Source organism: Myotis daubentonii, chromosome 2, assembly GCF_963259705.1.
Source record: "Myotis daubentonii chromosome 2, mMyoDau2.1, whole genome shotgun sequence".
NCBI lineage: Eukaryota > Metazoa > Chordata > Mammalia > Chiroptera > Vespertilionidae > Myotis > Myotis daubentonii.
In genome coordinates, this window is record NC_081841.1 from 66,360,184 (window position 1) to 66,374,622 (window position 14,439).

Consider the following 14,439-nt stretch of genomic DNA (forward strand, 5'->3'; position numbering starts at 1 on the left):
TGGTGCAGGTGGTGCTTGGAGTAATAGATCAAGGCTGCTCCCTTTGCCTAGGGAGGTGCTGGTTCTTGGGGGAGAGATGGCTTATCACCCCCTTCTGTCTCTGCAGCTTGCTGCCAGAGGCCCTGGTAGAGACCTCCAACCCAGTTCTGATTTGCAATTCTTCCCCACTTTGGGTTTGTGCTTAGCTGATGGTGTGGGAAGGTTTTGGGAATGCAAATCCAGGTGGCCCTTTGTTGGGGGTGGTGCAGATCCTCAGCAGGGTAGCTAGCTGCTTGCTTTTTGGCTTGGTGGTGCCCTGTCAGAGCTCCTGAAGCAAGGCTTACAATACATGTCTCCCCCTAGCTCTGCAGCTGCCTGCTGCCTGAGACCTGACCATGGCGCCTTCTATTGGGGATGGTGCCAGCTTAACCCAGGTGGAAGCAGGGAAGATTGGTTTGTGTTCCCAAACCACTCAGTTCAATGCTCATCTAAGACTGTCAATAGTTTCTCCAGAGAAAAAGAAGCTCAGCTCAGGTTCCTTTCGAGTACAGCCAAGAGTCCTTTATGCCAGACTCATGCTTGTCAGGGTGGTGTTGCCAGTATTTGGAGGACAGGGTTAGTACACTTTTCCCATTTGGTTCTGTAAGAATAGAAGTACTGGGCCCTGGGAGATGGGGTCTGAGAGCAGTGTGGAATGTTAGCTCAGGACTGGGACCTCAGATGCCTACCTTCCTGATCTCCAGCGCTATGCCACCCAGTTCTTCTCCCTATGGCTTCCATATGCCCCAAATCTCCTCCCCTCTATTAGAGCCCCACAAATAGAGATAAAAGTGACCTTTAAAGTGCCCAAGAGCTAGTCCCTGTGTGTTAGCCTTTAAGGAGAATGCTGGGATACAAGCCGACTGCCTCCCCTATCCAGTGGACTAATTTTGCTGCCAAATGTTATGCAGGCTCTTCTTCCAGGCCTTGGTTTTCTGGGGGTCCCAGCATGGGATTGAGACTCCACTTTCCTCTGGGGGTCTTTTGCAGCCTCAACATTTCTCTGGCTATTCAGCCACAGCCCCTGGGTGTAGGGACCAACCCTCTCTGTGTCTCCACTTCTCTTATCAGTCTCTGTGTAGCTTCCCCTTTTCAATCCTTGGATATGATATTTGAGTTCAGGTGTCCTATTGTTAATTCAGGTTATTGCTCTAAATTTTAACTGTAGGTCCGATTTGGCACTGAGAAGAGGTGTGTGATGTTTTCACCTATCCAGCTACCATCTTCTCACTGCTAATCTCTACAATTAACTATTTTTATTTTTGAAAGTACATACTGCTCAAACCCTTCACCCCCCTCACCCATCCCACTCCCCACATAACAGCTGTCAGACTGCTCTCTATCTATCAGTCTGTCTATATTTTGCTTGTTAGTTCATTTTGTTCATTAGATTCCACATATGGGTGCAAACATATGGTACTTGTCTTTCTCTTATGGACAGACAACAGTATGGTGATTGTCTGGGGGAGGTTGGAGTAGTGGGAGGTGGAGGAGGGTATAAGGGAGATACGTGATGAACAGAGATTTGACTTGGGGTGGTGAACACAACAATACAGTGTGCAGATAATGTGTTGTAGAATTGTGCACCTGAAACCTGTATAATTTTATTAACCAACTAGAGGCCCAGTGCATGAAATTTGTGCAGGGGAGGGGCAGTGTCCCTCAGCCCAGCCTGCACCCTCTCCAATCTGGGACCCCTTGTGGGATGTCCGACTGCCAGTTGGACATCCCTCTCACAATCCGGGACTGCTGGCTCCTAACTGCTTGCCTACCTGTCTGCCTGATCGCCCCTAACTGCTTCTGCCTGACAGCCTGATCACTCCCTAACTGCTCCTCTGCTGGCCTGATTGACGCCTAACTGCTCCCCTGAAGGCCTGGTTGCCCCCAACCGCCCTCCCCTGCCGGCCTGATCGCACCCAACTGCCCTCCCCTGCTGGCCTGGTTGCCCCCATCTGCCCTCCCCTGCCGGCCTGGTCACCCCGGTAGAAGCCACACAGAGCAGCAGTTGGGAACTGCCCCCTAGCAGGGCCGCGGGAACCCAAGCAGCAGGCGTGCGAAGCAGCCACTGGGCCTCCCATCCCCCCATGGGGCCACGGGAACTGTGGCGGCAGGCACGCAAAGCAGCCAGCCCCACCCCCACTGTGCGTGCTGGCATCTTGTGACAGCATAACGGTATGAGGTTAATTTGCATATTACCTCTTTATTATATAGGATGTCATCAAGGTCACCGGTTCAGTTCTTGGTCTGGGCACATGTCCAGGTTGTTGGCTCCATCTTGCATGAAGGAAGCAACTGATTAATGTTCCTCTCTCATATCAGTTTTTCTCTCTCTCCCTTTCTCTAAAAAAATCAATAAAAACATTTAAAAAATCATGTGGAATATTCACTTTGGTAGCACTTACACTAATATTGAAATGATACAGAGAAGGTTAACATGGCTCCTGTGAAAGGATGACACCCAAATTCAAGGAGAAATCATGTGGGAAAACAAACATGCAAAAATAGACAAGACTAGACTGAAAAGGAAAGACTAGCTCTATCAGACATACACTATGAAGTTTTCATAATTAAAACAGTATGGTATTGGTACATCTATAATAATAAAAGCATAATATGCTAATTAGTACAGTTCTGACTTTTAGAAACCAGGGTAATGTTTCATAGGTCAAAAATATAAATAAATGATTCAAATCGAGCAGGGATAAACCAAAAATTCAATCCAAACAATAACAAATGTGTCTAACTCTATTACAAACTACAAGGGGGTGAGCCAATTTGAAAAAAAAAAATAAATGATGATAATAATAGATTATAACATATAAAATAAAGTAAGTGTTCATGACTCCATATCAATATCTTATATAATTAAAGGCTAATATGCAAATAGACCGAACGGCGGAATGACCGGTTGCTATGATGCACACTGACCACCAGGGGGTAGATGCTCAATGCAGGAGCTGCCCCCTGGTGGTCAGTGCACTCCCACAGGGGGAGCGCCGCTCAGCCAGAAGCCAGTCTCATGGCTGGTGAGTGCAGTGGTGGTGGCAGGAGCCTCTCTCGCCTCTGAAGCAGTTGGACATCCCCTTAGGATGTCCAAACTGCAAGAGGGCACAGGGCGGGCTGAGGCACCCCTCCTGAGTGCACGAATTTTGTGCACCGGGCCTCTAGTACATAAATAATTGAATAACCAATAAATGGAAGAGAAGGAAAACTCTCTACTTTACAGTATAATTCTAAGTAATAAATGCCAAAGAAATTATGAGAAAGAAACATCAGTTACTGATTAGTGGCCAATATAGCAAAAGAAACAACATACTCCTAAAATATCTCTATGAAATATAAATTCAATACAAAGGTAAAAATAGTTACTTTAGAGTGGAGAAATCAAGCATACACTAATTTAATCAAGTTATTGAAATTAACATCTCCAATAATAATATATTAACATCTTGGACTCCCTGATATGATATACTAAGACATAACATCACTTCTGTCATATTTTTACCATACTTGTATAACATGAATTTAATCACTATGAATTTGATCACAATCTGGAACCTGGACTATTAAAATAGACATTAATGGGACAACTACAAAAAGATGAATAATGCCTGTAGATTAGTAATAGTATAGCATCATCATTGCTTTCCTTGATTTTGAAAAGCATACTTAAGTAAGATGTTAACATTTGGGGATATTGGATAAATGGTATATGAGAATTTTACAGTATATTTTGTGCAATTTTTATAATTCTTGTTAGTCTAAAATTATTTCAAAGTAAAAAGTTTTAAAATAAAAAAATATTTTTAAAAAAGGAAAGGCATTTAAAAATCTTGTCATCCATGGTTACAAGCTTTTGTTTTAAAAGGGATAAGTTAAAAATAAAATAAAAAGATATTTTCTCAAAATAAAAAGATATTTTCTTTTCAAATGTTAAATATATTTTGCTTTATAAAAAGCTAAAAAGCATACATGGAAGATATATTTTTAATATAAAATTTTCCCAGATCAGTATGTATCCTCTCTCTGACTCCTTATTTTAATTTTCCAACTATTGCTCATGTTTTCAGAGGACATGATCCAGGTAATGAGGTAATACTTCTGTAAATTAACTCCTAGTGATACTTTTATCCCAGTGGGTGTTGAGCATCTTACAGTCTAATTTTATGTATAAATTGTTCTAGGCAACAGATTTCAAGGAATTTCATTTCTACCCAAGCTCTTAGATGTAATTTAGAAGCAAAGAAGTTACTTGGCTCAGATGTAACAAGTACTCATGCGCAGTTATGAAGCTTTCTTCTATATTTTAAAAAGGTAGAGAAATGGAGGCCAAGGTAAAGGCCTGGCCACCCTGCTCTAGAAAGTTTAGGCCACTTTTGCCAACCATAGGACTCTGTACTGATCTATAATTACTTCACAGTCTTCCTATCAAATGAACTATGTTGAAGCATTTTATTTCCTTAAAATATATTTATTTACAATACATAGCTAATTATAATGAATGTTGGGTTAGTTTGTTTTTTAATTCTGTTGTAATGAAATGCTTTTCTTTGGAGAATTAAGATGAAAATACAGTTAAGTCCCCTGATTTTGCCACCAGAGGGCAGAAGATGTTAAGAAATACAGCAAACAAAGCCTTGCTTCTGAGACTCTGGGATTTCATGGTCTGAAATTTCTAGGTAACTATTTCCAGAAATGAACTCACGTGGAAGACAAATAAGATATATGCAATGAGGATAGGAAGAGGTTAGGAGTGAAACACTATCATTTTTTATAAGAATGAAATCCTTAACCATGTTCTCAAGAGTGCTCACCTACATACATCTATTAACTATACTATTGATTTAGGTTAAACATACAATTAAACATTGAAATAGGTTGGCAATGATAAATTGTGATGTGTACCATGTTTCTTCAGCTGGTGACGTTTGAGAAAAATGTTGGCTGATTAATGCAATCTTGTCTAGAAAATAAGAAATGAGCTAGTTCAGAATCAATGAGGCCAAGGTGTTGAGTTCAATTTGTGTATGGATCAGTGAGCATCTCTCTAAATCAAGGTTACCCCATCACTCTAACCAGCCAATGCACATTGTGAGTCACAGGGGGAATGGTGAGAAAGTGTAGATGCACAGGCATCAATCTGGATCCACACCACAAGACCGAATCAAAGTGATGTTAGGGCGATGAGATCTCCTCACAGACAGATGGTATTTTGACCTTGAGGTTAGAAATGACTTGGAGTAAAATAAATCAAACTTCTCCTGTTGCCCCCACCATCATTCCCTCAACTATTCCTTTCTCACCTAAACCCCAACCCTTATTTTTTCCCTCTGATAGAGTACAGATATGGAAGGGGTGGTGAATTACTAGATTTTAATGGTTTAAAAGACATTTCAATTCTGCCAATACTTTTGCTGAAACAGCTAAATGGGCAGGTGATATTAGGCTTGGGCTAGAACACAACTGGTCTACTGCCATCCTCTGCATGAGATGGCAGCTTACCCATTACGCTGAGTTCCTTTCTTCCCATTGCATCGACATCCCTCGTACCATTTTCACAGATGAGGAATTTGGAAGGAAACTGTGCATATTTGTTGGAATCAGTATGATATTTTATATCACAAACAGTCCTTGTTGATTTGAGGATGATCATGAGCAATACTGCATTTGTCATTTGTACAGCTGGACATACAAGTGCACCACACGTTTTTCCACATGGCTTCCAAGTCTCTCTAAGCAGGTGAAAGTAAACTAGAGAGCTGTACCATCTTGACAGTTCAGTTCAAAATACCATGTAATAATTCTCAATCTAAGGGCTCAGGATCGGGAAGGAGGATGAGCATTATTTAGAATGTTTATTTACATTATTTTAATATGTTTACAATGATTGCAATGTTTCTTGCTTACCTTTTCAGAATAAGACCAGAAATAACTGTATTAAATAAATGTTCTGCATTATCTTAAAATTATTAATGTCTATTTTTGCTTACTATAGCTCATTGTTTTATTTCTACTTCCTCATGCTCCAGCTTTCTAATCACTTTTATTATTAGTTTTCCTCCTTAGATATGGGTGTTGTTGAGCACCGGTTCTGTCTAATTGATACGTGAAAATCATCAGTGAATCTGCCAATTCTGACTGTTCATGTTGCTGTAGTTCCTTTGGAAGCCAAATTTTTCTTTAATGGAATTGAGTGGGTTTCAGAAGCAAAACTTGCCCGCATCACATTTTGGCCACCCAGGATCTGCTGAGTGTCGGTTCATTGAACTTGACCCCATATTTTTGTATTGATCATAAAAAAGTTCAAAGAAGAGTTCAGTGTTCCCACTATCAGTGCCAGAGCTCTGGGAGGAAAGGGCCATATTGAAGTGACGGAAAAAAAGACCACACCATGAGCTTAGCAGAGTTCACTTTCCCATCCCCGTCACTCCTCTGTGTGTCCACGGGCCCCTGGACAGGATCCGCCTTCACATCCTCCCCTTTCTGTACAGGTCAGATTGATTTCCAAACTTGAACTTCTCCCTTGCTCTGATGCGCATAGAGGATTATTTGAGGTTATTTAGGTTACATGCAGCAACAGTCTGTAGGGAAGCCAGGCTTTGATGACACCTGAGAGCAGGAGGCTGGGTTATGCTGGAAAATGCCCTGCCCTAAGGATACAATTGAGATTGAGGTCACACTCCTCACACCAGGGCAAGCTTGGATAGGTCCCTTGGGTAGCCTGGGTGGAAACTTCAAATACTACTCAGATATATGAAGAAAGCTTCTTTATCTTCCATAATGGATTTCCTCTTTCTCATACACTGGGTAGCAGGAGGTAGAAATCACTCTTCTAAATTTGTCAATATTAGGTATTAAAGTCTCTTCTCTTTTAATTGGCCTCCTCCATGATGCATTTTCTTTTGGACAAATGCTGACTCTCTCCAGCTTCCTCTCTCTCCTCCTGCTCTTTCCAAAGGTGAGGGAGACTTGGGCTGATGTGATTGCAGGGCTTGAGGGTGCGGTATGCCAGAGCCCCCTACTTCCTCAGTGAATGGTCTGGTCCCTTCCCACCTGATGTGTCAGGAATCCACATAGGTCTTGGAGCATTTTGCTGGCACACATTCTAGTCCTGACCAGTGGACTACAAAAGGAGAAAGGACGGAGGATTGGAGAAGTGTGTTTTCAGTTCATGTGTCTGTGTCCATGGATTAAGCATATATGCATGTAAGTTCTTTGGTTAATTACTTCTCACCCCTCCTTCCCCCTTCCCTCTGAGATTCATCAGTCTGCCCCATGCTTCTGTGTTTGCCTTCCTACATTGCAGTCTCTTTGAGCATCTTCAGGATTCTGCTAGTTCTCTGGTCTTCCAAGTAGCAATACATCCACTCATTGAGGTAGAACCCCCAGGAGTCAGAGTTCTGCCTCATTCATCTGTCCCCTTGCCAAGGCCACCTCTTCTACTCCATCGCCTCACACGTTGACTAAGAGTCTTCAGATATGGCCCTTTCCTCCCAGAGATCCAGCACTGATAGGAAGAACTGAACTCTTCTTTGAACTTTCTGAGTAGAACGCATGAACTGAAAACCCACTTCTTTAATTTTTCTCCTTTTGTAGTCCACTGGCATAGGAGGGTAAACATCCCACTTCTTTTTAATACCTGCAGGGACTTCTTTTTATATCCTCTTTATATGTCCTTTCTTTACGCCCTTTCTGAGGTAGTATTTTGTAGCCTCTTTTCCTAAAGCCACAGTGGTGGACAGATTGCAGAGAGAAAAGTTTATACTTTCCAGTGTTAAAGTAACCTTTAACCACCAAGAAAAGAAATATATATTGTCTCAGGCCAGCTAAAGTTGTAGATTCCAGGTAACTGATCAGTTAATTCTTAGTTAGGATCTGGGTCCTGGTTGAAACTTCTAAAGTGATTTAAACTTCATCCAATAACCATCTTTCTGCATTCCCAATCCCCCTCCCTCTTTTAAAATCACTTATTTCAATTTTTTTTAAGCCCACACATTTCACAATTTAGTTTCTTGCAATGTTTTTCTGAAATAATACATTTTTTAAAAAAATTATCTTTATTATTGAAAGTATTACAGATATCACCTTCTTATCCCCACCCATCCTCACCCCAGACCTTCACCGCATTATTGTCTGTGTTCATGGGTTATGCATATATGCATATAAGTTCTTTGGTTAATCTCTTACCACCCATCCCTTTCTCAGATTCACCAGTCTAGTCCATGGTTCTATGTCTCTTGATCTATTTTGCTCATTAGTTTATTTTGTTCATTAAATTCCACATATGAGTGAGATCAAGTAATGCTTGTCTCTCTGACTGGCTTATTTCGCTTAGCATAATACTCTCCAGGTCCCTCCATGCTGTCTCAAAGAGTAAGAGATACTTCTTTTTTACTGCTGCATAGTATTCCATTGTATAAATGCACCACAGCTTTTTTTATCCACTCATCTACTGATGGGCACTTGGGCTATTTCCGAATCTTAGCTATTGTAAACAGTGCTGCTATGAACATAGGAATGCCTATATTCTTTCTGACTGGTGTTTCAGGATTCTTGGGATATAGTCCTAGAAGTGGGATCACTGAGTCAAATGACAGTTGTATATTTAATTATTTGAGAAAACTCTATACTGTTTTTCATAGTGGCTGCACCAGTTTGCAGCTGTGTAAACAATCTCTTCAATAAATGGTGTTGGGAAAATTGGACAGGTGCATGCAAAAAATAAAACTAGACCACCAAATTATACCATACACAAGAATAAACTCAAAATAGATAAAAGGCTTAAATGTAAGTTGTGAAACCATAGGCAGCAAAATCTCAGACATCTCTCATAGCAATATGTTTATCAATACATCTCTTAGGGCAAGGGAAACAAAGGAGAAAATAAACAAATAGGACTGCATCAAAATAAAAAGCTTCTGCACAGCAAAAGAAACCATCAACAAAATGAAAAGGAAGCCTACGGTATGTGAGAACATATTTGCCAATGAAACATCTGATAAAGAGTTAATTTCCAAAATATATAAAGATCTCATACAACTTAACAAAAGGAAGACAAACAATCCAATTGAAAAATCAGCAAAAGATCTAAATAAAGACTTCTCCAAAGAGAATATACAGAATGGCCAAGAAACATATGAAGAGCTATTCAGTCACTAATCATCAGAGAGCATATACATATTAAAATGACAATGAGGTATCATCTCACACCAGCCAAAATGGCTACCGTCAACAAATCAGTTAGCGACAAGAGCTGGTGAGGATGTAGAGAAGAGGGAAGTCTAGTACACTAAAGTGATACATTCTTAAAGGTTTATTTGACTAGCAAGACATACTGATGTCCTTTTATTATTGTAAATAATGTGGCATGATTTGTTAGCATTAGAATCTATGATGCCTTGTTAGTATCTCTGGATAATTAGTCCAATCACCCTAGAGGTTTTGTTTCCTAGATGAGAGATTGAGTTTATTCTTGGGTAATGTGGTGAATCTATCTTCTTTCAACACATTATTTCCTACACTACTGATCACAATCTTAATCTTAGTATATTTTTTTACGTTTTCAGAACTCCTGGGATTGATTACTCATAATTCTCTTTACCATGACTACATATAGAGGTGAAGAAAAGTGTACCTCTATGTTTTATAAAGGGCCACATATCTAATAGAAGAAACAGAACTCACATGTCATCACCACAATTCTCTTAAAATTAATAAAAATCAAGCATATGTAGTTATGTACAACTTTATTTTGTAAGATAATTTCTTTTGTGAACTTTACATTTTCCCATTTTGAATATCATTATGGATTTATGGAATTATAAACTCAACTTGCTTATGAGTAATTATTCTTTAATGCTCCAAGTTGGATAGTGGAAATACCTCAAAGCTGACTCCATTGTCCTTTCAGCTTTACCCCCGGTATTTTAAAGCATCCTTGTATTCACACAAGAGTAAAATGATCACCTGGTCTTCCAAGAGCTCTGATTCCTGTTGCTGGAGAGCTGAAGAAAGAGCAAAGTTCAAGACATTAGAGAACTCATTTGACATTGGTTTATTGCTCAACCTCTTTAGTGATAGAACATGTTCAATTGTACACATTTAAATTTTTAGCTTAGCTTTGATTTTCTAAATTCATTTTATTTTCTCCTAAAGTATTTTTTGTACAATATACTTAAATCAAAAGTGATACAGGGCTCTTCAGAAGAAGTTCAGATCAATATATCTACACTTGGTTGAACTTAGAACTCAAATTCTTTTTCTGCAGCTTTCACTCTTACCTTTCAGCTTGAAAATTGGGGCAAGTTTCACAAAAGAAATGACATATGAGCCAAGTATTGAAGAACCAGATAATTTACCAGCAGACCCATGTGGGGTGGGAGAAAGGTATAAAAGTTGTTTCATACAAAATTAAGCCTGTACATACATAGATGCATTGTGTACAGTGATCCAGAGGCATGAAAGGGACTTGGAGTAAAACAATGGGAGAAGGCAGTGACAAGAGATGAGGGCAACATGGTATGTTTAGTTAGTGTATGAGGGATCTTGATTTGCCACACTACGGAGTTTGATTTTTGCCCAGTAAGTGATCATAGGGCAAAAGTAACTAGGTGACTTTAAGAAATGACCTGGAAAATTAATCAGCAGAATACATTCACAATACTTTTTTAAAATTAATTTATTTATACCATCAAGTTTCCTTCAGTGTGAAAAGAGTTCTAGAAAAAGATTAAAGAAGCAAAATGTTACGGATAAAACTTCTTTTAATAAGCCCTTGATATTTTTATAAGCTGAAATTGATGTGTCCTAATGGAAATATCATCTCATTGTAAAAGTATGATGGTATTTACCTGTCTTTTTCACATATGGAAGAAGGGATCAGACATACCCATTGTGCCACTGTGATCATAGGATTCTAAGATGGCCCCATGATCTCTGCCACTGGTGTTACACACATGATAAGGTTACATTGTATGGCAAGAGTGAAGGGATTGCACATATCTAACTAAGGTCCCAAATTAGTTGACAAATTCATCAAAAAGGAGATTATCATAGGTGAACCTGACAATCAGTTGGATGTTCTTTAAAAAAATGGTTTTGATTTCACTGAGATCAGAAAGAGATTTCTTTTTCTGGCTTTGAAGAAGTGAACTGCCATAATAAGTCCTTTAGCTCTAAGGAAATGAGATATTCCAACAATTATGGGAGCTTGGAAGAGGAATTTGAAACTGCAATGAGACCCAAGACCTGAGCAATACCTTGACTGCGGCTTCATGACATCCTAAACAGAGAACCCAGCCAAACCAAGTCTAGGTCCTGACCCATGAGAACTGTGAGACCATAGTGTATGTGATTTTAAGTTCCAAAATTTGTGGTAATGATGCAATATAAAACTAATATAACCATCCTAATATATAAAAATCCAGGGGCCATCACAACCAAAACAACCGGATGGACAACCAAACAGCAGGCTGCATAGAGTGACAAGGTCAGCAGGGGGGTTAGTGAGGAACGACCAAACGACTGAAAAGAAGGCTGTGTGGGGTGACCAGGCCGGCAGGGGATTTAGTGAAGGGCGACCAGACCAGTGGAGGGGGGGCAGCTAGGGGTGACCAGGCCAGCAGAGGGGGGCAGATGGGGGCAACCAGGCCAGGAGGGGAGCAGTAAGGGGTGACCAGGCTGGCAGGGGGGCCCAGCTAGCGGTGACCAGGCCAGCAGAGGGGGGCAGTTGGGGACGACCAGGCCAGCAGGCAGAAGTGGTTAGGGGTGATCAGGCTGGCAGGCAGGTGAGCAGTTAGGAGCCAGCAGTCCCGGATTGTGAGAGGGATGTCCTGGATTACAGAGGGTGCAGGCTTGGCTGAGGGGATCCGCCCTCCCATGCACGAATTTCATGCACTGGGCCTCTAGTAGAATGATAAGAAAAATCACATGAAATCAATACTTACCTATTCAAATAGACAGTGTATACAGTGGTTAAAGGCAATAGACAGTGTATGTAATGGTTAAAGGCACAGAGACTAAAGCCAGGTGCATGTCCCAATACCACCACCTACTTGCTATGTAACCTTTGGTATATTTCTTCATGCTTCTGTGCCTCAATTTCCACATTAAGAAATGAGAATAAACATGAGGCTTAATTCATAGGATTATTTTAAGGATTAAAGAAGTTAATTTATACAAAGTCCCCAGAAGGGGGATCAGTAAGCACACTATAAAACATTAGCTATTTTTATATATGCTTCTCTACTAATTACCAGTGGACTAAATGTATCAAAGGCTTTCTTCATATATCTCTTAACAAATAACAGTGTCATCCTATTATAAACACTCAAGACATTTGATAAAGAGATCAAACTTGCCACTGTATTGATTTTCAATGACCAATTTTAGTCAGAAAAAAATCATTAAATGATGGATAAAATAACATAAGAAATTATGATCATAATTGTAAACTACAAAAGTAGCTGGAGGCAGCCTTATGATATCTGAAAATGCTTCCCCTCCTAAAATTTGGAGATGAGTCATAGTTCCAAACTAATTAGTAAAATGCATGAACAGCTGCTGAACTCTTGTGTTGTAATTGCTGTATGTTATTTCCAAGGAATTACACAATCCTACATCTATAAAATAAAGTTGAAAGAACATACTTTGGGAATTTAGCTGTGATAGGCAAAAAGACCGATAAATAAGCAAATAGGTTGAAAATAGACAACAAATGGGAAGGGAGGGAAGGAGGGAGGGAAGGAGACAGAGAAACAGGAAGGGAGGAAGGAAGGAAGAAAACAGATGAACTGAAATCCTGATCATGAGAAGTACATCTTGAATTCCCAAATGGATTGAATTTTAGAGAAAATAACAAAAATAAGTTATTGTTTTTGGATCAATAAAAATTGTTGGTCATTCAGAGAGCCAGTCTTCTCCATCTGGTGGGTCTCCCATACCCTAGGTCTTTATCATCAACTTATCCAGTGTGTCGAGGCACTGTAGACGTAATATGTGATGTGGTCTGAGCTAAGAATTAGGTGTCTCAGTATAGAATATTTGAAGCTCACAGAAAGAAAAATTGCTCCAATTTAAAAATAAAAGTAATCTTAAAATATTAAAAAATTGAAAATGTTGGTAGTATAGCTCTCAAGCTGAGATTTATAATAATTTGATTATTACATATTTCAATTCAGGGAATTTGAGATATTTTCAGATTTAACTTTTGCCACATGTAAGTGTTCCACTGCCCCGAAGGACACTCAGTTTCAGAACTGGACCTGTCCTGGCCAGTGCTTATCCTTTGAAGCTAGTGATGCCATTGTGAGGGGGCTGAATTCTGTACAATTGAAAGAATTAATACACAGACCCGTCCTGAAGTCTGGATTGGTGTGAGGATGCTGTATGATCAATGCAGTTATCTAGCAGAAGCAGAAAATGGTCCTTGGTTAGCATTTCTAAAAGTTGAGTTATGGACAGACTTCTTTCACAAACAATTTATGTGCACAGACTTCTTTTACAACAATTCTCACTAAGCTACAAGAATATATCCCTGGTCTTGTCTTCAGATTCCAATTTGAGAAATACATTCTTAGTCAAAATAACTAAGAGCAGACGATGTCTCATTCTCTTGGTTTATCCACCATTTTCCAACTTTCCTAATTTCAAACCTCACTTGGCGAACTCACACATGGTTCATGCTGTATCCCTCCCCTCCCCCTCAATAAGCGTCTCCAAACATGTCTCCTTCCTTCTGACTCCCCTGAGTCCGTCCAAGCTTACCTCTTCGCCCTTGTTCTCGTTTGATGAACTCTTGCTGCCCTGATAGCCCATCAGCGCCTGCCTCCTTCCCCCTCACCATGTGCTTCGTTTACAGTATGGTAGCCAATGTTCTCACATAAGTAGGCTTTCTGCTTCTGACTTCTCGCCTTGATAGACAACCTATTAGGGAAGTGGTGGGGGGCAAGGTCATTTGAGCTACCTTCCATGTGCCAGACTTCATGGTGTCATTTCATTTATTACCCTGGTGCTGTGGGGAATTTACTTGAGCATTCATCCCAGACTCAAATAATGGCTCCTATTTACTTAGGTCTTTACTATGTGCTGGTTTTCTGTTAAGTATTAGATGCATTCTCTCATTTAATCCTTGTAACTTCATCAGGAAGTGGGCCTTAGCACCGTGCCCACATTTTTAGATGAGGACATTGAGGCAAAGGAAGATTAAGTGGATCAATCAATTTGAGCACAGTTCTTGGAGCTTTGGAGTTTCCAGATGATAGTGACTCAGTTGATTACTTGCTTCCTAAAGTACAGTAATAACAGAACACTGTTATGAGTAGAGGCACATTTAGAATAAACGCCATTGTATGCTCAGTGTAGCAGCACTTCTGTGGTGGTTCTTTGCCACACCAGCCCACTTTACCAAAAGTCAAGCAGCAC

General features: G+C 40.1%; 1 non-coding gene across 1 annotated transcript; it reads left to right on the forward strand.

Moving 5' to 3' along the window:
- Positions 1–2,397: 2,397 nt before the first annotated feature.
- LOC132228949 (U6 spliceosomal RNA) lies at positions 2,398–2,499 on the forward strand. The gene has a single exon (XR_009451546.1). It is a non-coding gene; the product is annotated as a U6 spliceosomal RNA (small nuclear RNA).
- Positions 2,500–14,439: the final 11,940 nt, after the last annotated feature.